General features: G+C 36.5%; 1 long non-coding RNA gene across 2 annotated transcripts in view; it reads right to left on the minus strand.

Annotated features, from left to right (window-relative positions):
* Window positions 1-2,765: 2,765 nt before the first annotated feature.
* Window positions 2,766-25,644, minus strand: part of LOC106948416 (uncharacterized) — a 38,950-nt gene continuing 16,071 nt past the window's right edge. The window contains exon 3 of one of the 2 annotated variants that reach the window (XR_001425167.1): window positions 2,766-2,882. This is a non-coding gene — a long non-coding RNA (uncharacterized LOC106948416). Of the gene's footprint in view, window positions 2,883-20,968; window positions 21,111-25,644 lie in introns of those variants that run through there. The other variant, XR_001425168.1, reaches the window with a different exon arrangement.

The following is a 25,644-nucleotide window of genomic DNA, read 5'->3' on the forward strand; positions in this document are numbered from 1 at the left end:
ATGTGTTTTGTGTCTGATGATTTAAAATGAGATAAAGAGCTGTTCTCACCATCAGACGCTACTGATGCATAAGCACATGTAAAGTGTTGATTCCGGCCACCACTGATGTTAATTCATCCAGACTTTTGCCACTGTGAACACTAATAGACTCTGGCTGTGAGTGGGCTTGTATACTCAAAACTCAGTGGGCAGCTGCAGCTCCCCAAGTTTATCAAAGAACAATTTGCACATTAATATACCATCACTGGCCTATTTTATCAACCTCACCAGGTTCTGTGTATGCAAGTCTTCGTCCACAGGCATGCAAACACATTTAAAGGCGCATGAGCGCACGCACAACAGATCTGGCTGTTCCAGTGATTTCCCTTTCTTGCAGACAGGAATGAGCTCATTGTTGTGCTGGAAGTGCGGTGAGTTGAGACCACTGAGGAAGAGAGCTGAGGAGAAGCAGAGAAAGAGCAAGAGGAGGGATGGGGGCACACTGGACACCATCCATTTATCACTCTTGTTCCTTCAGCCTTCTGCCAACGTGAGGAAAAGATGAGAACAGCCAAAGGATCCGACGATAAGGTGGAAAACAAAGATTTGGATGTTTTCTTAACTTTAAGGCCTATTTATGCCTGCGCCTTTCAGCATGGCATCCACCCTTCTTACCCTCCCTCTAAGCTGATTTGGTACAGCAGTAGAGGATAAATAGAAAAGGAGGAGTAGTGGGGGTAATGTGGGTGAGCTGGTGGTAAGGTGGCTCCCCACTGAGAAAGCTGCTGTTTCCAAGGAGAGAGTAAAGAATTGTAAATTTCCCAAGAAAAAAAAAAAAAAAATTAGTCCAGATAACCAAATGAAAAGAAGCGAGCTTTAAAATAAAAGCCTGACGATAAACAGATCGATATCCAGCAAAAATGATCTGATCTTCAACTCCAAATTTACACATTTAACTTCCATATCTAAACTCACTCGCCTTACCATTTTCTGTGTGTGTGAGTGCGCACAGCTGCAGGGCATACTCAATAAAGGTTTTTATGCTCACAAACCAATTTAAACCCTGAAATGAGATCTAAAGTACCGTCTCACCACGCTCTCATAATTAATTGAAAAAAACTAAAATAATGATATCTAGGGAGTGATCCTGATAGACGTGGTTTATTTCTGACAGCTGGTGTCATGCTGAGCCCAGAAACCCTTTTTATTTTCAAGCCAAAAAGAACAAAAGATTTAAAATCTCCATGGTTGCTCAGCATGCCTGCACTTTTTATTATTAGGATTCATTTCTTGTTGGATTATATTACTGACATGGAGGGAGGGCGTAACAAAAACAGAAACCTAATGTTGTCATATTTACATGGTCTTAGCTCGAAATGATTTTATTGCTGCTTTAATTGATAAAGAGAGAGGCCGACAGAGGTACAAGGATGTTGGGGTTCTTTTCCACTCGGGCAAAGGTCTCCGGCACCAGCAGGGTGATAAATTGTCCAACTAAGAAGAAGGGACACCTGCCAGCTACCCCTTACTTAGGCCAGTGCTACAAAAGAGGTGGCAGCCTTATGAGAACAAACACATTTTCTCTTTTTAACACACACACTGAAATACAGTACATGGAGCTCACATCACACAGAGCAAACTGAATTGATTGGAGGTAGCTGTCACCTTGAACTGTCGCTTCTTTCTTCCCAGAACACGAACTGATCTGTCAGAGCATAAATGAAGTGTCTATTGCAAACATTCAGAATGTGACTCTGTCCAAGCCAATGTTTCGGTTTTAAAGATCTGAACTCCTACTCTAACTCAATTTGCCCCTCGGCCAGTTCGTCCCTGCACTTTTTACCAATGCATTGTCATTTCATCCCAACCTATGCCCATTTTGGGCCGTAAGACGAGATTTACGTCATTGCTCCCACAATGGGGGAATTATTGGGCAGCCTAATATATAGGAAACAGAAAATATACTCAACATAAATAAAATACAAGGCAAAATGTGAATATCTATGCAATATAGTAAAAGCCTTGTCTAAAAGTGTATGCACTCATAAAAAATATGTACTGTGGGTGTTTGGTTATTATTAACTCAAGTAGTGTTTTGATATTGGACTCCTGTGCTCATCAGGGATTGACCATAACACACCATGTCCAAGCATAAGGTTATCCTTGTGCTTCTTGCACCAGGACACCTGGGCAGCAGTTTGAGGATTGACTTTATTGTCGTTTCATCTGATCTGCAGGTGCATGTCTTGGACACTCAAGTGAAGGCAGGTTCCCGAGCTGTCCACTGACCAGAACCTGGTGGTGGTGAGTTGGCTTCAACGATTGGGGACAATGCTGGTGTCCATTTTCTCAAGCAAATTAATGGAACCACATTCCCCAGAATTCTTTGTTCTAGAGACTTAACAGATAAGAAACCCGCCCCCACAATAAATCTGGAGCTGGACAGATAAGAGTCGTCTCATTCATATGTGATAACTGTTCTTCTAACCAGCTAGGCGGAAAGAAGACCCTTTAAAAACCTTCAAAGTATCACCTGGAGAACTTTTAGCAAATACGGTCTGTCTACCCATTTTCTAAAGGTACAAAAACAAATTGAGACTTGCAAGCATTTTTTTTTTTTGCACTCTGCCTCCAGAAGTCCTCTGAAGTGGCTTCTGCAACTGCCAACAAATAGGTGGCCCTTCAGTTTTTTTACCAATGGTACTGCTGACTCCACAAGAACCAACTATCTGACTGTGTTATCATACCTGAATGGGTTTTTTTCAGTACCTCTAAAACTGAAACCATGGTATTAAGCCAGAAAACAGCAGATTTTCTTCTCAAGTTGAGGGCCGAGGTCTTACCCCAAGTGGAGGAGAGGGAAGTCTGGGCTTCTCCTACGCTGCTCCCCCCGTGATCTGACCCTGGATAAGCAGAAGATGACAGATGGATGGATGGACAAAGAGAAATGTGTCATAATTTTGAGGAGTCTGCTCTAGTTGCACAATATAGCACAGCACATACTTTTGTTAAGTATTTGCTCTTCTGTTTTGTGTACTTTGTTAAATATTGGCTGTTCTGTTGCTGTTAAACTGTTATCTTCTGTTATAGGATTGCCATCAGCCTCGACTGGCTGTCCTCCACGAGTTCATTAAAAGTCTCTTAAAAGTAGAGTAGATCAGAGTCATGCAGAGTGGAGAATCAATGAGAATGAGTTAAGCTCAGTAAAGCATACAGTAGTGCAAAATAGAATAAAGAACAATGGACAAATCCAAAGAAGAAAAAGCAGTGGTCTTTCAATCATATAAACTCCACTTCTTGAATACTGAATAATCTTTGGAAAAGATCCAACACACCAGCAAAAAAATATGCATTCATGTCAGCATCAACATTTAATCAAGGGTGCCAGATAAATAGAGCAACACAACGTAGCACACAATTGTGAAGTGGAAGGTAAGAGATCTTTGTTTTTTTCCAAAATTCTTTCCAAAACAACTTTGTCAACCCACATTTTCTTGTCATTATTAAAGTCTTTTTAGAACTTTTCATCCCAACAGTTGATTTTTACTTTACAAAATTAATTAAGGTGCATAAAGTGTTTTCAAAAAGTCGTCATGTGCTTGCGCTTTCAGTCAACCGAGTGCTGACAAAATGGACAGAAACTCTCCTGTTTCGTACATCTCAGTGGTCCTGAATCTTTCACTAACCTTCAAGTTATGTATCTTTTGGGAAGACGTCTGTGTTTCAGAAAGCTTTATTTTTGCCATAGCTGAGCGGTTCATTCGTTCTATGTGGAGAGGAGAGAGGCGAGCAGACGCCAAGCCAAGTTCCACCAGATAATGGCAGGTACAGGAGCTGCAGTGGCCAAAACACTACAGAAGCTACTGTGTGTGGAATTGCTCCCTACTGGTCAGGCTGAGGACAGATCAGGCTCAATTAAATAGCCTCATTTGATATCACAATATACATTTTTTCACTGGTGTCAAAAAATGCATTGGTGTTACTGTAAACAAGACAATATGGCACACCCCTAATGATAACCTTTTCCCGGTGCCCACTTTTTTTGCAGGTCTACTCTGCCTTACTGGTCAGGTTTAGAGTATGTCCTCAGTTTTAATAGAAGAACATGGATGTATTTGTGTATGAGACCTAGCATTTGATACATCGTAAGGACCTTTTTTCTTTACACAAACCACATTGTTGTGACTGAAGCCTCATCTCCACAAAGAGCAAGGCTGATTTTGGTTTAGGGTTTAGGCTTAGCACTAAAGTACATTGATCGGGTTAGGTATGCAGTGTAATGGTTAGGTTAACAGTAAGGGTCATTAGGCTGTAGAAATGAATAGAATTCAATGGAAATTACCACCAAAGATAGAGAAACATAACATATGTGTGTGTAATTGAAATCCTAAATTAAAATTCACCTTCTCTTGCAAGTATAAATGTAAAATGTAAAGTTACACATGCATACATTAAGCTGCATAAAGATATTCTGTCGTTTTTTGTTGCTTCTTAGCTCTGTACATCACAGGTTCTGAAATATACTTGTCCAATGGTTTGAAATAGTCACTATTAAATCTTCTGTTTTCAATTTAATTCTGAGATTCTAAATAAAACTAGGCATTCTCTGCAGATGTAATTTTAGAAGAACCTGAAGTTATGCAGAACACCCTTAGCAAACATTTTATAACTACAACCACCACATGCTCAAAAATAAAATGTTTAGCATAAATTAAATGTCAAATAACTGCATATAAATACCACAGCGCTTTTGAATTATTCATATAACTGTGTAAAAGGAATTCCAGATTAGCCGGATGTTTGAAAAAGCTGCAGGTTTGAGAAATTCTGCATCATGCCATGCCACGTGTTTTTATAACTTTTAAATATGTCATATTATTTATGATCTCAATATAATTGTGCGAAATGTCGTCCAAGGAACGGCACAGCTTATGATCCATGACAAATGATTTTCACTCATTTACATACTGTGGAAATCCCATTGGAGTCTTATTAAACATTTACACACGGTTCATTCAGGTTTATCCCACAAAAACCCGCAGCGGGATTATTATGGGTAAATGCCTAAAAATAATGATTTTGATACCATTAAAATAAGAATTCATCACAGAAGTATTCTTTGTAAACATTTACATGCCTACAAAAATTACTAATTTCTGATACTTGCAGAATACAGATTCACAGACAAAAGTTTAGATGCATTCATTTAACCTTAAAATATCTTTTGTACTAGCTTTATAGCCTTTACTAGTCATCTCTTACTGACAGCAAGCATTACAACATCTGTGACAAGATAAAGTGTTACAGATAAATTATGTAATTAAATTATTGTTTTATTCAGAAGCTTAGAAGCTTAGATTAATGATTAACAATGAAAAACAATTATATCATATTCCTCAAAATCTAACTCTCAAGAGTTGGGATTTACTTTCTTCATTTCATCCCATTGGATTAGGAGGACAGTAGTGTTAAAAACAGTAAAAATTGAGATAGTTCTTGCAAACTTCAAAGGACTTCTGATGCATACTGAGAGCACCCGAGCAGAGAATAGAACTATTCTTTATTATCCCGCAATTGGGAAATATCTGTGCAGCAGCAGCAAAGTGACAGGCAATCGAAGAGATTACATTCACATAAAATATACAATACACAAAAAATACAGAATGAAAATACTGAACAGTTATTGCAAAAATATCAACATAAATACTGTGTAGCTATAACAAATGGTGTAAACCAGTCCAAAGAAATTTAAAAATCTACAAGATTCGATCAAGCACCCATTTACTCTGATGTCCCTAAATAAAATTCCATGCACTGCTTTTGGGAATCATCTACTAATTATGTTTAAAGTGATGGCAGACAATTCTACTACTCACATTGCAGCAAACAGTGCTTACAGAGCTACTTTGTATGACTTATGTGCCATCATACACTGTATTGCTGCAGACATGTGTTTCAGGCAGTGTTAAAAATAGCTTCCTACAGGGAAACGAAACACAAACCGAACGCATCAGACACCACATTGGTAGCCGTTGCGCACATTATTAAAGCGATATTGTCATGCTGCGGGTCCTGCATGACCTTCATCTGATATAAGTTGACGCACCCAATAGCCTTACAATTTGGTTAGACTTTTTTATTATTAAACGGCATGTGTGGAGGCCTTTCTCCTTTTTAAAGTTCAATATAGCCAAATTTTGATGGTGTCATGGCTTGTCAGTTCTTATTGTGATGCACTTACTTCAACTTGATTCCATTTAGATCTCTCAAAACTTAAATGTAATTATCGCAAAGCCGGTGGCAAAAGGGAATAGAAAAAAAAAAAAAAAAAAACTGACAAGAAGCATACTCTGCAGAAAAACAGAGTTTGGTACATTAGCGTATAGCTCCAGGGCATATCAGTGGGAGGCTAAAGAGAAGGTTAACAACTGTGTGAGCTTAAAGCAGGTTATTAGTGTGTCGTTTTATTACAGTTTTGAATGCCACCTATCTGTCTGGATAAATGCGTTTAAAGTGAAAAGAGGTCGATGCAAATAAGTAACTCTGGCTTTCATTAGATTGTTCCGTTTCTAGGATTCATCATCTACCTCACATCTGTCACATCGGTGGGCGTTGCTCCCACCTCATCCTTCGGCTTCCTCTCATTGTTTCTCATGCCGAGTCACTGTTTATCTCTGAGTGTTAGATTAAATTGCATTGCCTCCCCCCTGCAGGGTAAACTCTGCTTTTAGTTTTTAAAATAGTTGAATCACTGTGCACCATTATACATTATAATATTACTGGATGCTCTCAGACCTTCTGACCTATAAGACAAAAAAGCCAAGGGCAAATTGGAGCAGAACCAAACATTAATTTTGTATGTCTGTTGTCTTGGTAACAGAGAGGAAGAAGAAATCAATGCAGAAAACAACAAATTCCATTGGGAGTGATGTAGTTCTTAAACATTGTACTTTGGGAGGAGTTTTAAAGGTATGAAAAAAAATAATTTTTTTGGTGAACAGCTAAAAATATCAGGTTACTGCATTTTGCCATCTTGCAAATTTTAGGGAAAACTTTTAATGGCAAACTTTCCTTCTCCCTCTTTTTTCACCCAACATTCATCTGTCTCTCTCCACCTCCTCCACCCGTGTCTCTGTGACTCTTTTCCTTGTTCTCAAGCAATGAGAAGTGTCTCCAGTTTTATTTTGTCTTGACCCATTTTAAAGAGATAACCATTGAGTATGCAAGATAAAAGTTTTCTGTGCGTTTGCGGGAGCAGATGTGTTCAGTGTGCATGCGGCAGGGACCAATATTTTTATCAGCAGGAGCTGAATTATCTTGATTAATAATTCAGGTGATAAAATCCCCCGGCTTCCTTGCCTCCCCCTTCTCTTTTTTTAAATGCATTTTCCTTCTGCATGTTTGTTTATGTTGTCTTTCACTGATGTTTCACATAAGTGCTGCCATAAAACCGTAAATTGGATAGCTACAGATGAACAGTCATCTTTAAAAGACAGCTTGAGATGTCTCTTACTGACATCCCCAACTGTATCCATTGTGAACCTTTCCATGAGTAGGAAGCCCAAATTAATATAGTTTATAGTGGAAGAAAAAAATAAGACAAAGCAAAATTTTTTATGTCTTGCCAAAGTGCTTAAAATGGTGCGCTAATCAAATCACTGCGATCCAGCAAATCTCCACTGGTGTTTGTGGTTACAAAGCAATGACAGCCTCTGCCTTCTCATGAATGTTTTAGGAGGACATGTCCAATAGACAGGATCAATGTGGCAGCAGAATTAAATTACGTTAATGTCCCTGCCCTGATCTTAGCTTGGCCATTCAGAAGCAAGGAAATATATTCAATCATGGACTTGCACATATAAAATTTCTCAATCTTATTAGTACAAATTTTATACACTTTTAAAGCTGCTAGGTTAAAATGACAGAATACTGATGCACCCATAGCAATGAACCTATCAATCTACCAAAGACTGGAATTATCCATTTTATCTCCAAACAGAAGAGGTTGGTGATCAAGAGGTGGAACACAGAAAAAAAAATCCTAGATGCAATGCATTTAAACAAAGAGCTCCCACTGTTTTAAGTCTATAAATACAATCAATGGAATGTGCTGTAATTCTTGAGCAAAATAAAAATCAGGTAAAGGCTACAGACACGTGATTAAATGCACAGATGTAGAAGCCTGTATTGCCTTTACTTTTGGTTTAAAAATACTACCTATAGGAAAAGACCTGCAACACATTTTAGTCTCTTGTGTGGTGTGCTCTGTAAAATAAAAGCAAATGAAAAAATGGACAGGTCAGTGTTGGTTGCGGCAGGTGAAATCTAGAAGAAAACTGATAATTGTTATAGATGTTATAGATCAATAAAAGCCTGTTCAGTGAATCTACAATTTGGGATTATTTTACTAAGCCCTGGACCAAACATGGACCAGTCCATGCCTGGGTTGAATTAACAAAATGAGGTTGGGATATAGGTTTAGTTACCTCACGTAATAAAATCCATGATCTATAGACAAGTGTATAAAATTAATCAGATGTTTTCTCTCAATTTATCTCAGATGAAGCTATACTTTATAATTCACAAAAAAAAAGTAATGAGTGATAAATGAAAACTTAACCAATGTTTGGGTTTAAGAAAAAAAAATTGTCATTCTAAAATATTGCCTAACTACTTAGAGGGGAAATCTGAAAGGAACTGAGAATAAACGAGAATTATTAGGGGACTAAAGATTAAATTGATCAAACCATATTTTTCTCTAAGCTCAAGGTTGTCAGGGATGATTCAGGTTATAAATGACTGCCTGAGGGCGGGAGAAGATGAGCAGAAACAAAAGCAAAGCTCGATGAAAAAAAAATCAGTCAGTAATACATTGCAAACTGATTTTAAAACGAATCGGTCCATTGCGGCAATCAGGAAGTAAATCAAACTGTGTCCAAATATTTTACCGTGTAGGCCAAAATCTCCAAGTTCGTTGTAATTGTGAGCCACAAAATATAATTTTTTTTGTATAAGAAATGCTATAATAATTTTAATGTGATTTTGAAAATATTTTTAACTTGCATGAAATTGTGAGTTTTGTTGGAAAAACAAAAATCATAAAACCCCTTTTATCTAAAACTAAATAAAAAGGGTCTTAAAAACAGACTCACTTGGCTTCTAATTTTAATATCTAAAAAGCCTTTTGTCTAATCAGCAACAAAAATAAGATATTGGTCTCTCTGAAAATCCTTCCTATTTTCACTCGTGTTCAGTATATTAAAAACCATCAGTGGATGTTTGTCCTCCTACTTAATATGAAATTCAAATAAAAACACTTATACTTTGTGGTACAGCTAACATTTTCCTTTTAGCAAGTAAATATCTTGCAAAAAATATATATTTTTGCATCAACTGGGTGTTTTGTATGGCAACATTTGAAAAATTTTCAAATTTTGGTCAGGGATACTATAATGCCCTCAGAACCATACTTTGGATTCCACTGCATCACCACATTGTGAGGCCATCATATGCAGAACACAGAAAAGTCATGTAGACACTGCTTTTAGTTGCATCCCAGGACCTCTACCAACTCCTGGCAACAAAACTGAGGTTGTGACTGGGTTGTGCGGGACTCCACTTCAAAAATTCAGACATGTTGAATCAGAATCTCTGTTGCATCCCTGTTCAGTGCTCTGCTTTATTTGCCTCCTTTGTCCTTTGCATCCATGTCCAAGAATACCTCAATATCACATTCCCACTTCTTTCGGATATCTAATAAAGTCTAAAAGGGCACAACATTGATTTTGCTACAGAAGAAAGACTAAACTTATCCGTTTCCTCTTTTTATACTACCCTTGTAATAAACAATAGCTCATCTGACATTCTCACCACTGGCCTCCCAGTCATGAGTCAACCTGACGTCAGTCTTTCATTCTTGTCTTTGAAGTTGTTTATGAAAGTTTAGCAATTACAGTCATTGATCATCAAATTGAATAGCATCAGTCAAAACACATATGGTGTAGATTTTTTTATACAATTTTTAAAGCTACATTATAATTATATTTTCAAGATCCAAGTCACCAAAAGTTGAATCTTGACAGCTTTTTAAAGCTTTCAACTCTTTGCATGTGGCAGACCAGCCTAATATAAGGAGAAAAAGAAATCCTATTAACTACCAAAGCAGTCAAATACATCTTCTTTTGTGTAGTAAAGCATGAAGCTGACCCTTGCTAAGAACATCGTTTATCTTTAAACCTTGTTTCCTCAAAAGCTAAGCACACATTTCAGAAGTCAATTTATTTTACAAAGTTGCATTTCTTTTAATAACATATTTTGAAAAAACACTTTATTGCATCTATACATTTAAAAGTAAGCCATTTTAGTTTTAAAAGGTCTTACCCACACATACAAAGTGTGTGTCCCGTTTTCCATTGAAGAAAGGTGACAGGTGTGTTGTTTGTAACCGTGTATTTGTGAGAAGGTGCTGTTGGGTTGCAATCATTTCCCGTCTCCTGGCTTAGGGAAGATGTTGGCATGACAACATGACACTTGGGAAGGGATGGAGGCTTGACAAAGACGGAAAAGAGGAAAGCACTGCTCTTTCTGACTTCCACAAATAGACAAATAGAACGTTGCATTGCAGTTGTGAGAGTGAACTTTAAGCTAAACATACCTTAGAAGTCCATCTTAGTTAGGTCTAAAAATATTTGTGTCAGATCTAAACAAGAAAATGTGCTGAATAATTGAATAATATTTTTCAGAGTAGCCTCAAGCGACGAACTCCCCAAATAGCTGCTTGGTTATTTATAACTGTAACACTGGGTTTAAGTAGGATGGGCTGCTGCTAGCCATGATCTGCATCAATCAAGAAATAGTCAAAGTCAGTGACTATAGCTACTTTTCATGTTCGTTCGTGTTTCCGATTCTAATTAGTCAAAGAAGAAAATTAGTTTGATCACTAATAGGTTAAAGATTTATTATTTGAACAGCTAGTTCCAAAATAATCAGTTAATTTTAATTGAAGTGTCAATATTGTGATTCTAAGAATATATATATATATATATATATATATATATATATATATATATATATATATATATATATATATATATATTTTAAAAAAAAGTTTTTCATGATATATTCCTCTCGTTTATTTATCGGAGCAATTAGGGCTCATTGGTTAGGTAAAATAATTACCCGGCTCATAGTTTTTGATAGATTGTTGAAACTGATAAGAAAACTTGCATACTTCACGAATAGCACTGATAGAATTTTAATACATGAAAATAATTAGGTTGCTTATCATTTACCTCAGTGAATGGTCCACTATTTATGAGGCATTAAATTTCCTACACACTGAGCTGCTTGTTCATCGTGTGTAAGCTTTATGAGATATTATTCATTTCTTAAACTATGTCAGCCATACAATACATCAATTGCAGAAAAAAAAAAGAAATTCTGCTCTACCTGCAGCAGCAGCAGCAGAGTTCATCAATTGAATGTAGCATTCATTATATGATCTAAAAGGAAAAACTGCCTTATTGGATTATAAACTTTTGGATATCTTAATGTCTTGTCCTTTTAGTTTCTCTGTGAAAGATGTGTGGCTGCAACATGAAAGGTAGTTCTCAATCATTTTGCACAAAATCAATCCCCACCCTCCACTTACCACAGTGCTCTCACTTGAAGCCCTTCCATCTATAGTTTCAACACATTGTTTTGACAAATGGAGAAAAGGTCATAACTCACACACCGTTTCATAAATGATCTGTAATCAGTGTAGAGTAATGCAGTGAAGTTTTGATTTGTCAGTAAATAAGGGTTTTCATGCCCGTTTCAATCGAAGATGGACTTTTTTCCCTAATGCACTTTTCTTTGTTCTCACAAATAGAAGGAAGGCTTCAGAAATCTCAAGCTGTGTTTTGAAATACTTTCTCTTCATTTTATTATAACCCAGTGAATGTTTGATGGGTCAATGTATTTCAGATCAACTACCGTCAAAAATTATTTAAAAACAAAGAAATAATCCTTAACTTTAGCAATACATTAGAAGCTGTGGGTGAAGTATCGTTCACACCTCCTAGTTGCAGTAGACACTTTACTTTATTTCTTTTCAAGTGCTTTGGACATCCCCTGCTAAGATACTGCCCTGGGTTGAGAGCCAAGTTGTTCATATCCAAATCCCCACTCCTCATGCAGTAGTGGATAGTATCCCCAGTTTGAGAATTCCCTTGGTAACAATGACCATATTTGTTACAAATATATACTTAAAGCCCCAAAAAACTTCAATCAATTTTACATGTGCTTAGACTGTTTGGACAATTTCTTAACAGGAAATGCCAATGATATGTCAAAATTACACCATTTACAGAATATTTTGACACAACACTTGCCATGGAAACAATGGCACAGGCATTTCTTTAACTAATGAGAAAATATATCAACTCATAAAAATGAGATGCAGTAAGTATTTATTATTCAATCCTTGATATCGCCAATTAGAAGTGTTGCATAGTGTTAACGTGATTGTTGAAGATGACAATTCTTTGCTTTTTAAGCTCACATTACCAATAACAAAGAAGTCAGCCTTTGTAGGGTGGAAATGTAGTACCACCCTACAAAAAAAAAAAAACAAAAAAAAAAAAAAAAAAAGCAACTTACGTGAATGAAATATTCCAAGAATTCTGTACTCTGAGAAAATAAATGTCATCTTACAGTAGCATGCATACTTTGTTCAAAACTAACTCGGAATACTCAAAGTGTTTTGGTCATTTTTCCAAATCATGTATCTTATATACTGCATGCTCTCCAGCAATAAATTTACATAGCTGTAAAATAAATGTAATCAACCAATAATAACATAGCATCAACATGCTACACTATGCAGTCCCTCAGTCTGCAGGCTCAATGCTGGATGCAGCTGAGATGAAGGCTCCTGGAACTATTTAATTGCTAAGCAAGCTGAAAAAGGTTTTACAACATTGCAAGACTTATTGACTGTGCATAAAATACCAAAATAGACTCCTGATCGTACTTTGCTTATGCATTGGCAGACTGAACATTTTAAACAATCAATTTTATATTACAGGTGCACATTATCAATTACACATATCCTTCAAAGTCTCAGTCTCGAAGCTTCACAAATTGATCTCTTTTTTTATACTTTGAGTCATGTAATGTGTTTTTATATTTGCCAACATACTTTGTGCCAGCAGCTTCAAAACTATTAAGCAACAGAATTATTTTGAATGAAGAGGATGGGATTTTTTTTCATTTGACACTAATGAACTCAGAACTTGTTTTCAATGTGTTTCTTTGAAAGTATCCTAACTGAAACAATCAAATCTGATTTTTTCCTCTTCTTTCTCTTTTACACACACGCTTTTGTGTACACGCAAACACACACACACACACACACACACACACACACACACTCTCATGAATCAGCCAACGGTTAAAAGCAAAAATTATATTTATGACTGTATACACATCATTCCAAAACTCATTACTCTAAGACCGGTCTTGGCAGGATTAATATAGGGCCTTGCATTGTGTGTGTGGGTGTGTATTTGTGTGCGTCTTGCAGCAGTGTGGAGGTTGGACTGATGGAGGCCTGATTGATTTGATAAAAATGAAAGTCATTGATTCTGTCATGAATTTACAGCACCTCATTTACATAATTCAGAAAGCTGAGTTGCATCTTAGCACTGACATTAATGGAAACAGTACACCCACAGTTGGCCCTGTGTGAGGGTGTGCACACACATGCACATTAATATTAACCCAGCTGTCCAAATGCACTCCATAAAATAAATGCTTACCAAGCAGTTAGATGGTAAGATACAGATCGTTTTACGCTCGTTTGAAAGAGCTTTGAGCCTCAGGTAATGGATAAAACCATAGAAGTAATGACTAACGCTGCGTTTTAATCCTTGTAGGTGCATGTGGAATTCCGAGCATCAAGAAGATAAAACAGCATAAAGACAATGACGTTTGAAACGTGCATAAAAATAAAATAAACAATCTAAGAATATCCATTACAGTCTTTGCAGATAAGCTACACTATGTGTTCTTGCTACCCATTTAGCTAGGCACCTTCTCATTACCTCATTGACAAATCTGTTATCTATTAATTCTACTAGGAGAATTATATTATTCAACCAAAGCAAAATGAAGTTCAAATCCAAGTTCCAAATAAATTTGGAAAATCTTAACTTAAGTTGCCTTAAAATCTGCAAGCAACTCTTACAGTTATCATTTCGATTTGTGTACATGGAGAAACTAACACTTTAGAAATAATTAAAGAAACTGCATGAAATGAATGCAACCATTGGGGAGGAACTGGATTACTTATAAATGTTATCTTTTTAAGTTTATCAGAGTAAAATGTTACCAATGTCTTTTTCAACCAGCAATAGTTCGGCATATACAGAATACAATTTTTGACAAAGTCAACCTCACTGTGTGAAAACACAATTAAATTACTGCAATCCACGAGAGAGTTCCAAAGTGAAAACCACTGCTGTCCAAAAACAACACAAAGGCCTGCCTGAGTTTTGCCAAAACATTCTGATGATTCAGAAATGTTTGAAAATATTCAGCGGCATCACAAAAGTTGAACTTTTTGGGAGATCTGCATGTCCGTAACTCCAGTGTATAACAAATGCAGCATTTCAAAACACAACCATCGTATATATGCACTTTAGTTGGCACAGCGGGTTGTTTATTTTAGAGGGCAATTATTTCTAATTGCATCAGGGTTGAATAGCTTTTCAATTCAATTCAATTTATTTATATGGAAATAATTCATATCACGTCATCTCAAGGCATTTACAAAAAAGTCATTGCAATTCAATCATATACCTTCTAATTGATTCTACCTAATAACCAGTGCAATAGGTTCAGTTAATTAATTAAATTAGTTTACAAAGTTTTGTACCAAATGAAACCTAGCAGATTGCATCAAGTCACTGACTTGCATGCTTTAGGACGAGCAAGTAGCAACAGTGAACAGCTTGAATTGTGTTTTTTTTCCTCTTAAATAAAATTATTATTTCAGATATAAATTGTGTATGTACTCTGATTGTCTTTTTCTAGTGCTATAAGTAGCTTATTTCAGAAAAAATAAATGTGACAAATAAATGTTAAGTTGGGGTGCACCGATAAATCGGCCAGCCGATCGATCGGATCCGATTTCCTTAATTTAGGCCGATAGTTACATATGAAACCGATCTTAGCCACTGATCTATCTACCTCCGCAAGGGTCTCAAAATCAGTTGTTGTTCCCTTTTTTTCTGCCGTTAGAGAGAGCCGACTGAAAGACCCGCCCACCAGGTCGTGTTTGTACATCCGTTGTCACAGTTCACAGGTCACCAAGAGCAACCATGTCAAGGAGACAAAGAGCTTGCAAGTTGCGATTCTTGCAAGACTGAAGTTAGTCGGGTGGAACCACATCCAAAAACTTTAATACTACAAACCTCGTTTGCTATTTAAGAAACCACCACACCGCTGAATATGCACCATTTGAAGAGAGCAGTCAAGCTAAGGCTAAAGCGAAAGCCAGCGGAAGGAAACAGTCGGTCGGTGACCTGCTGTTCGCTCTTACGAGCAATGAAAAGAAAAAAGAAAAAAAAAAAAGCTACAAAGAGGAAAGTTATGGAGTTCAAGGCATTGGATGACCAGCCATTTTCTATCGTTGAGAAGCAGGGTTTCAGAAACTTGATACAGCACTGGAGCCCACAATATAATATGCCGAGCCGTAATATGACCAAAGTATTGGATGATGACAACTTGAAAAGTTTACCCTGCCTGGCACACACTGCAACACGTTGTAAATGAGGGACAGCTTGCGCAGCAGCGGCACAGCATTATTGTTGCAACGAGGAGGAGAATTGTTGGACATTTTAAGCATTCGTGGCTTGAATATTCCCGACTCCACAAGATACAAACACAGTTCGGTCAGCCCAGGAAGCTGTTGCAACAAGACGTTTCAACGAGGTGGAACGGCACCGTCTACATGCTGTTGTGCACTTTATTTTTGGTAAGAGCCTTAAAACATATCTCTAGTCTGATCTGTTGTTCAAAGTTTTGTTTTTTGAATCTGTTTTACTTAAACGTTTGTACAAAAAATCTCTAAACTTTGTGTGTCAGAGCTCTACTTCATGGGTAGTTAAAACAAGTTTATATTGCTTCACGGCTATTGTTCAAGGGTATGTTTTTCAGTAAAATAAGATTGGAACATTGAAAGTGAATTGTGACCTTGTAACGCAGTGTTGGTTATAAAAAAAATAAATAAAAAATCAGTATCGGCCAAAATCGGAATCAGCAGGTCAGACTTCTTAAAGATCGGTGATCGGAAATCGGCCAGAAAACTGCAGTCGGTGCACCCCTAATGTTAAGTAAATACATCTTCACAGCAAGGTACCCCTGAATTCTTCAACTTTCTAGCTGCACAAGTATAACTACTGGCATCAATGAATGTGTTTTTGATCTTTGTTGTTGCTGTTGCTTTCTGAATAATTGTTCTATTTGGTCAACTCAGGCAAAACAGGAATTTTTTATACCACAAGATATGGGTTGAGGGAGAGCATTTGGCAACAAGAAGCTCTTCTGCTTGCCTGCTTGGTGGTGATAATGTAAAAACCCTGAAAGAATCATGTCCTACTCTGCCAAGACAGGCGCTCCGTCATTGGCATGGGAGCATTTTTGCTTAACAAGCAGGCCCTGCTGTATATTTACAGCTGGTTCATTGCTACGATATCCAGAGAGCCACCAGTGATAAACATCTGCTACTCAATGTAGATTATTACACAGTACAAAAAAAGGACAAACACATATGTGGAGACCAAATCTAAACATGTCAAATAAACATCTTCAAGTTGATTAGAATAACAAAGGAATAAACAGCATTTGAAAAAAAAAATGTCACACTTCTTTTTGGGACAAAAACAAAAAAAAAAAAAAAAATCATCAGTGATGTCACGATCCAGTTCCAAGTATGAGATTGGTGTCCCAATCAAGGCATATTTTAATGATTGTTAAAGATTAGCTGACTCAACACCAAATCCCTTTTACCACCTCATGGTCTCTGGGATTTTTTGTTAGCTGGACCAACCGCACCTCCAGTATCTTTTTACCAATTTAATTTGAAATTTAAAATTAAAATATCCCAAATTATACAAGCTTATCCTCTGTAAGCAAGTAAAGTGAGGCGAAACACTCAGGAGGAAACTCCAAAGAGAAAAGAAATGTTTCCAAAGAATCTACACAGGGAAAAATTTTGATCAGGAAGAGTTAAAGCTTAAAAGAAGTCCGGCTTCAGCTGCCACAATCTTTTAGTGTCACTATTATGATGCTGGATCTTTGTTGTTTTCTTTCATAACTAAAACAAAATGAACATGTAGCTTTGTTTTACCACATTTCCACTTTATCTCATATACTTTCACTAAGTTTGATTACTTTTAATTTTCTATGAAAATGAAGTTTATTAATTAAAATATTTAAAATGTAAGTAATACTTAAATTACCAAATTACTGATGCTTATTTCTATTTGTTTCATCTCCACTCACGCTGTAAAAAAATTATTCTGATATCTCATCTATGTAACTAATTGTATCAGATTTTTTTTTTTTATATAGCTCACAATGTTTGGTGTCACAGTAGTTAAAGGGGAAATCTACAATACGTGGGTTTCTTTTTTGTATTAACTGAATCAATTAAATTGCCACGGTTTTAATCACATCTGTTATATTTTAGAATCAAATGCATACAAAGATTTAAGTAGAGGCCACACTGTGTGCCTTCTACATGGTTGTTCATCTGAGAAGAGTCACATATACAGCTACGGAAATGTAACTCCCAAATGAGTTCAGATTCCACAGACTTGAACGATAAGCTAGATAAACATCTCTGTGTCATGCTTGCCCTTCATTTCTGATGGTATACATTTGCAGAAAAGGATCGCTCTTCACAGCTTTTGCTGACAGGAAGACTTGTCTTAAAGCTTTGTGCATGCATAGAAATGTCTCCAATCCATATTCTAGATATATATTTTAGATGCTTTGACTGAAGCATGTTCATGTCAGCTCTCAACAGAAAGCTGAGGTGAATCAGTTGAAACTTAAGACTCTTTTTCATCTTCAGGACTGGCAGGAGAAAGCATGGTGATTTTGTTAGTTACTTTATTCTCTGATACGCTCTGGTTTTAAAGATAATGACACCAAATCTGAATAGGTAATAGTTATTCAGTCTTAAATTAAGTTTCCTGAAGGCAAACTCCGTTTTTTTCCAGTGAAAAACAGAGTTTGCACTCATAATTGTGATACACTTCGTAGTACTTTTTGAGATTTGCTCGACTTTGGATTATATATCTACATTTCATTTTTTATTTTTTTTTTTGCAAATCCACAAGAGGCCCAACATAGTAAAAATTAATGTTCAGTATATTAAACTGGAGAGCATAGTAGTACAGTGCATCTGTAAAGTATCACAGTGCTTCACTTTTACCACATTTTATGTTGCAGCATTATTAAAACTGTACATTCTTTGAAGTCGTACCTGGAGGAAACTAGGTACGACTCATCAGCAAGCCAATACAATCTCTACAATTAATCATGATGGTGGCAGCATCATGCAGTGAGGTTGTTTTGCAACTGACAGACTAGTAAGGATACAGGGAAAGATGAATGCAGCAACAGACAGAGACATCCTGGATGAAAACATGTTCTTAGCCTCAAATTGGGACCAAAGCACATGAGCAAGATCTCAAAAGGTGGCTTCAAAATCACGTGGCCAAGCCAGAGTCCAGACTTGAGTCTTATTGAACGTCTCCGAAGAGATCTGAAAAATGGCTGCACAGACGTCTCTCATCCAACGTAATGGAGCTTGAGAAGAACTACATAGAGGTATTTAATTTTGAGGAAAGAGATTAATTAATTGCAATTTGGAACAAGGTTGACCCATGTGGGAAAAGTGAAGCTTTGTGAATACTTTCCGGATGCACCGTTTATCCAAGTCTTTAGGGTAGACAGAGAAGGTTCATCAGCCATTGACTTCAGAGTAGATCAGCTGCTTTTCCACGTGAATTTATAAATTTCATATTTTAATAACATGCGAGTTGCTGTTGCATTGAATATTTCAAAGCCTTTTACAAACATGTGTATGATTTTCGCAAAAGAAAGAGATGTAGTTCACTGACTCAGTTACAACTCAGTCATCCATAGGCAGCAGAAGGGGAGAGAGAGAAAAAGAAGTAAAGGGTTAGAATAAGTGACACATGAATGAATAATGCTGTGAAGCAGTGTGTGTAGCTTTAATTGGATTTGAATGGGCTGTCTCTATGTGGACAAATACTGTCGGGAACACAGAATGCTGCACATTCAGACGTAAATCAGCACATACGCAAGAGACTGCAAGCTCTGTGAATCAATAATCTAAGTACTATTTCGAAACATTTTACATAAACTATACATTCCCAGCAGCCCTGACCTGTTGAAATGACTTTTAAATATAAGATGCATTCATAGTAACAGTGAAGAGGAAAAAAAATAGTAGCACTTTGATGTTAGATATAAATGAATCTCATTCTTTGTTAAAAGGATGCAGATTAGATTGCAAGAAATTGGCAAAAAAAACACGTACGAGGTGGATCAAAACAAAACAAAAAATCAAGGAGGATATCTAACAAGCACAGGACGAAACACTAAATAAAACAAATGGAAACTATGTGGAAACTCACAGTGACGCAACCAAGACAAAACTTTATGGATAACACTTAAAACACTAAAAGTGTGTTAGAATGGGAGAGCAGCAAAGATTAAACCATAGACCTCTCTCAAATACATTACAGAGGTCAACTTTGCTTTGTTTATGCGATTCCCACCAAAGTACTATACAAGACCAGTCTTTCTACACACATTTTTTGGCACTGGTTGGGTGACTGTGAACAAGTACAATGGGTAAAAACAGTCCATGAAACCAGAGCCAAGAAATGGGGGAGGAAGCTTTTTTAAAATAGCTATATAAATAAAAAAGAAGGAACAATTGCTAATCCCCTTCTCCTGGAAGATATGACAGTTTGTTTCGTTTATTTTTTTCTATCTTGCTGTTAAAGTAGAAGCCCCACATCTTATTCTCAACTGATTCTAACAAATTCATTTGTTTTACTTAGGTAGCACCAGTTCACCATAAATGTCATCTACGGGCAATTTATAAGACAAACATATCCAGTTCATATCCAAATATATGAAATCTAATTCATTCCAGATTCGGTTTATATCGATCTGTAAATACATCCATTCATATTTGGATTCACTTACAATAGAATTATAATGCAACCAAATTCAGTTGATCATTTAATGTCAATTGTAAGAATGACATCTAACCCAGCTGGTTGGTCACCAATTTGACTGTGATGTTTCTTTCTGAGCAAGTATGCAGTGACTGTGGACAGGAATGACTCCCCTTTAACAGGAAGAAACACTACAGAAACAAGTGAGACATAAGAAATTTACAGGACATAAAGGAGAGAGAAAGATACAAACAGAAGCAATTGTGTAAGTGTACGTTTTTGCAAAAAAGATTAAAAAAAAGGAAAGACAGAAAAACAAAGAGAAAGCTTTGTCAGCAACTGTCTATGATCCATGTGTTAGTGTTGTGTATTTTTAATTGTTTCTGTATTACTTATGGTATAGTCATAAGCAGTTCATTTTTCTGTTGGTTTTTATTGTTAAGAGTTTTAGTAGCTAGTTTATTTTCCTTGGGTTCAGTTTAGAGATGCAAGTTACTGATTAACAAGTTATCTAGGTAATCAATTGGATTAATTTTAGTGTAATAACTCATTCATTGATAAATAATCCTAAATCGATAATTTTTTGCATCCCTAGTTTGGTTTCTTATTTCTTGTGTCTTTTCCTCCACATATTGTCTAATTACGATAGTTATTACCTTTATTTAGTTTCTATTTCCAAGATTCCTGCTCTTTATTCTCCCTCAGGTGCTCTGCATTCCCTGATTGGACTCACCTGGTTTACCCGTCACTGATCACACCTTCTCTGTATTTCCTGGTTTCCATTGTTCCCTTTTGAGTTCTTCCCTTCAGCCTAGTTCCATGTTGTGATCTTCTTGTGTCATACATGTGAAGGCCAATACTCTACAAGAACAGAGAAATTATTTATTTTACCCGAGGCTCCAAGAACAAACTTCTCTCGGGTCAGAACATTTCATACTTTAGATTAGAAGAACTCAAGTGCAAAACTCCTAGTAAGCCAACTACTACTCCATATCATCCTCATATTTCTCTGACACCACACACAAAAACAGGTTCTTCCCAGAATACACTTCAAGAACAAGTGTGTTTCTGAGATTGCTTTTCTGCAATCTCAGAAACACAGGAGAATCTTCTTTTGGAAAGAAGAAACAGAGTGTATTGATGTAATTGGGTAGGAAATGTTCATTAAGATTTATTCCTCTTATAAAGGATATGCTGTTTCAATGCTAAAGTTGACAACATACATGCAACATGTTTGTTAAACAGCTGACTGCATGCTAACAACATGAGCAGAAAACCTGGCTATTTAACCAGCTAAATATTCATTGAATATCCCAGAGATATTCTATGAAGAGCAGAAAGACAAAAAGGTGAAAGTCTTTGTGATGAACATGTTTACTTCAAATGGCAATCTGCCCTGCTGAATGGATAAGAGAGTATGGACAATGGAGGTTTACTTCAAATGTACAGCATCTACTGAATTTAGACATAGTTTGTCTATCAATAAACCTTCCAGACACACTACACAGCATTGCTTATTTGCTCATGCATGGAGCTTCTATTCATAATCAGACCCCAATGAACACATTAGTGGGTAACACAAGATTTATTTTTCCTAAGGGTATTTTGGCAGGTAGAGGACCTGGAAATCAAACCCAAGACTTTCCAACTGTTAGACAAACACTCTTGCCAAGCAGCATGCCACAGGCAATCCTGGGAACCATTGCAATACAAGACATATGGGCTACATTGAAAGCAAGAAAAACAAACTACAAAATACAATTTATAAGCTTTGGGCTCCCAAAGCAAGTCATTGCTCAGGACTGAATCTCATACACAACAACAACAACGATTAAGAACACCGAAGTCTAAGATGGCAGGGAGAGTGTGTATGAGGCACATTTTACTAACAGGAAACAAGACATGGGTTTTCTACTGGTATTGTTTTAGAAAATTGTGCATTTATTAGGGCTAACATTTTCAAATGTTTTTTCTAAAAGGTTTTATAATCCTTGAAATGTAAAATGAGGTGACTGAAGTTTTCTCTAGCTGTCTGTAGCAAGGGGAAGGCCTACCACAGGGTTGTCTGAGGAAAGCTGGCTGAAAAATGGCTTCAACAGTTCAGGAAAAAAAACACAGAGAGAGCTAAGATCGAAATTAATGGACTGGCACATATTTTGCTAAGAAATACCCCGTCTGTGTCGTTTTGAATGATAAAGGTTCCACAAATAACAAGAACTTACAGTTTGAACAAGATGATTGTGGAGGTTCCTCCATCTTTTCCCCAGTGTTAGTATTTATTTAAATGTTTTCATATAATATATTTAGAATTTCACTTTTTCTTTGGTGGTTTTTCTTTGGTGGTGGTTATTGCATTAGGTTGTTTACTAATTTGGGTGCACACATTTAGTAAACACCTTATGTTTATTTAAGATCATTAACTATTTTTGTTTTGCTGAGTTTTGAAGGACTGGCTGGCAGAAGGTGGTTGGTTGGAAGGAAAACCAGGAAGTGGAACAGTCCATCAGGCTGCTGGAAGCAGGGGACTTGATGTGAAAGAATCTGCCTCTCTCCACTAATAGCATAATTGCTAAAACCTTTTTGGTATTAGGTTATTTTGGTTTTCATAGTTGTGTTAAAGTCAAAATGTTTTAGTTTAAATTAGTCATTTATGTTTATACATTATTGGTCTTTGTCTCCTTCCCTACCCCTCCTCGTTTGTGTAGGCTAGCCTGTTTGTATAAATTCCCCTATGTGTGTTCATTGTGAGGTCAGGTTTTGGTTCGTCATCTTGAGTTATGTTTGCTTAGTTGATTTCTTTGGGCCCATTTTGTTATATTTTTTAGATTTGTTGTTGAAACCTTTTGTTAAGATTTTTTATATATGCATTTGTCCTTGTGCTTTACGGGTCGGACCCTCACAATGATCAAATTCAGTCGAGGTTCAACAAACTCTGAATTGACCCTTTAAAGGTTTTCTGTCGGCTATAAAATAAAGTCTTAAATGTTAAAAAACATTCCTTTCAGGCCTTGAAAAGGTTTTATATATACACAGATTGGGTCCTAATTATATTTACTTTCATCCATTGCTTCTTGAATTGATTTTCATGCATTTTATTTTTGAAAACTATGCATTAGTTCTGTTTGTTGTAGTTCTGTCTGAGGATTTTGTGTTTTTTTATATTGTGATAAAAGGCCAGGGTGCAGTGGTGGCGCAGGGTTTAAGCACAACCCACATATGGAGGCCTTAGTTTTCGACGCGGATGTTGCAGGTTCGATTTCCGGCCTGGTGACCTTTGCCGTACGTCTTCCCCCTTCTCTCACACTTTCCTGTCAATTCACTATCAAATAAAGGCCAGTAGAGCCAATAAAAAAAAAACTAAGGAAAATTACATTACAAGGCCTGAACATTGATCCTTTCCTTTAGAATGCTCCTGCATGTCTAGTGTACTTTTGCATCAACACGACATAGTTCTTAATAATATAGGTAATTGAGTTAACTCAGTTATATTTACTGTCATTCCAATATGTCAATTTAAATAAAAAAAAGGGTAATTACATTTTATTTGAGGTCCTGAAGCTTTCAGAAACCCACCCAGGAAGCTCTTAAATAGATGGCGGCTTTAGTATTGTTATGGGTTAAATGTGTGAGCTAGTTGTGATGTACACAACCTTGGCATCTTGCATGGCTGATCTTTCAATGAAATCAAATCAATTCCACTGAAACTTCTTGTAAGCACAATTAAAATAATCTGTATCTGGATCTTTTTTGCAAGGCCCATAGCCTTTTGAGCAATCTAAGATTTATTTATTTTTTTTTTCAAAATACACAATTTAAAAATGTGATTGAATTATACTTACTTGTAAATAAATGAAAATGAACTTGACATCTCTGTTAGTAATAATGGTTGTAGCTATTGGAGACATCGGTCTCTCCTACAGTGTTAGCCTGCAACAGCTACTCTGAGTTTGTTCTGGGCATTTTGTTGAAAAGAAAAAGAGTGTAGTTATGAACAGAACCACTAAGGAAGATCAGAAGTTTAACTTTTCATTTTATTTTTACTTAGAAATATGAACATGGTGAGTAAAGTGAATTATTTAGTAGTATGAAGTATCTGTCTAGAAGCTTAATAGGTATAGCTCTGTCAAGTGTAACATGTAGCAACACATACATTTATGCATATACAAGCTTTTTTTAAACATATGAATTGTTTTGAGAGACATGCATTTGTCTTCTCTTTATGGTTTATTTTATTGTATTTAAAATAAAAATAAACTAAAATGATATGGACAACAATTTGTCTGGAAATAAAGAAAATGTAAAAAATAAATATATACCAGTTAAAACTGCCTGAACTTCAACTCTAAATATGATGCAGCTAAGGTGACTCATAGAACTTAATTGCATGAAATGGGCATCTAAGGTCACTTAGAGTTGTGTAAGCACACTAGATACCATGACATAATTAAAATGCAGAAAAATTGTACACACTGCCATTCCTCATTTGAAAGATATTTCACTATGGCATCATGACACAGAGCTACTTTAAAAGTGAGAAACCAGCAGAGGGAGAAATGAAGGATTCAAAATTAATAAAAGACAGAATGGAAAGAAGAACCGAGGATAAGTAAGATGAAGGTTGGAGGGGGTCTGATGTATGGGAGATGTGTTCAGAAAAGTTTAATTTCATGAAAGTGAAGGATCACTGCAGAGCAGAGAGCTGTAGAAAGGCACTGTCTGCCTGGATAAAGTTAGTTTATTTGTGTAGAATATTCACATCGCTGTTAAGAATCATGATAAAACGTTGAAAGTGAAGGATCAAAATGTACAAATATTTAAAATGCATTCACACCATACTCGATTCACAGGAAGCGACAATGAGAGCAAAAGCAAAGATGCAAACTCATACACTCAGTTCTTCGTCTTCTAGGATCCTGTTAAGTTGGTTAGATTAGAACTGAGAAGTCCAGGCTGCATTTGAAATTCTAACATCTGCATATTTGGGAAAGTAAAACTAAATTAATGAAATGAATGTAGGATTCCTCATGCATGAGAGCCCACAAGCTTTTCTTAAACTTACGTAGTGAAGGATGCTCTTCAAGATGAAGTCATGGATTCTCAAAACACACAAAGCATCTGTGCTGAAACCCCAAAGTGCATCCTAAGGTGTACCAGTACAGTACAGGCCTCTATTCCTCCTCCTCTGCCCCAACAGACGTGAACCAATGTGTGCTCTGGCTCAATAGTTCAGTAGCTCACAGCTATGTCTGAAGTTTAACCTTGGTTTGTTTAATGAGCTCGCATGTTTGTGCTGGCCTACCTCCCACAATGGATACATCTGGTGAAGTGAAAATTCAAACTTGCCCTGAGGTTTGAATTTGTTTGTCTGCTTATGCGTCAGCCCGCAGCACACAAC

Source organism: Poecilia latipinna, unplaced genomic scaffold (genome assembly GCF_001443285.1).
Source record: "Poecilia latipinna isolate Pla-1442-1.1 unplaced genomic scaffold, P_latipinna-1.0 Scaffold286, whole genome shotgun sequence".
Taxonomy (NCBI): domain Eukaryota; kingdom Metazoa; phylum Chordata; class Actinopteri; order Cyprinodontiformes; family Poeciliidae; genus Poecilia; species Poecilia latipinna.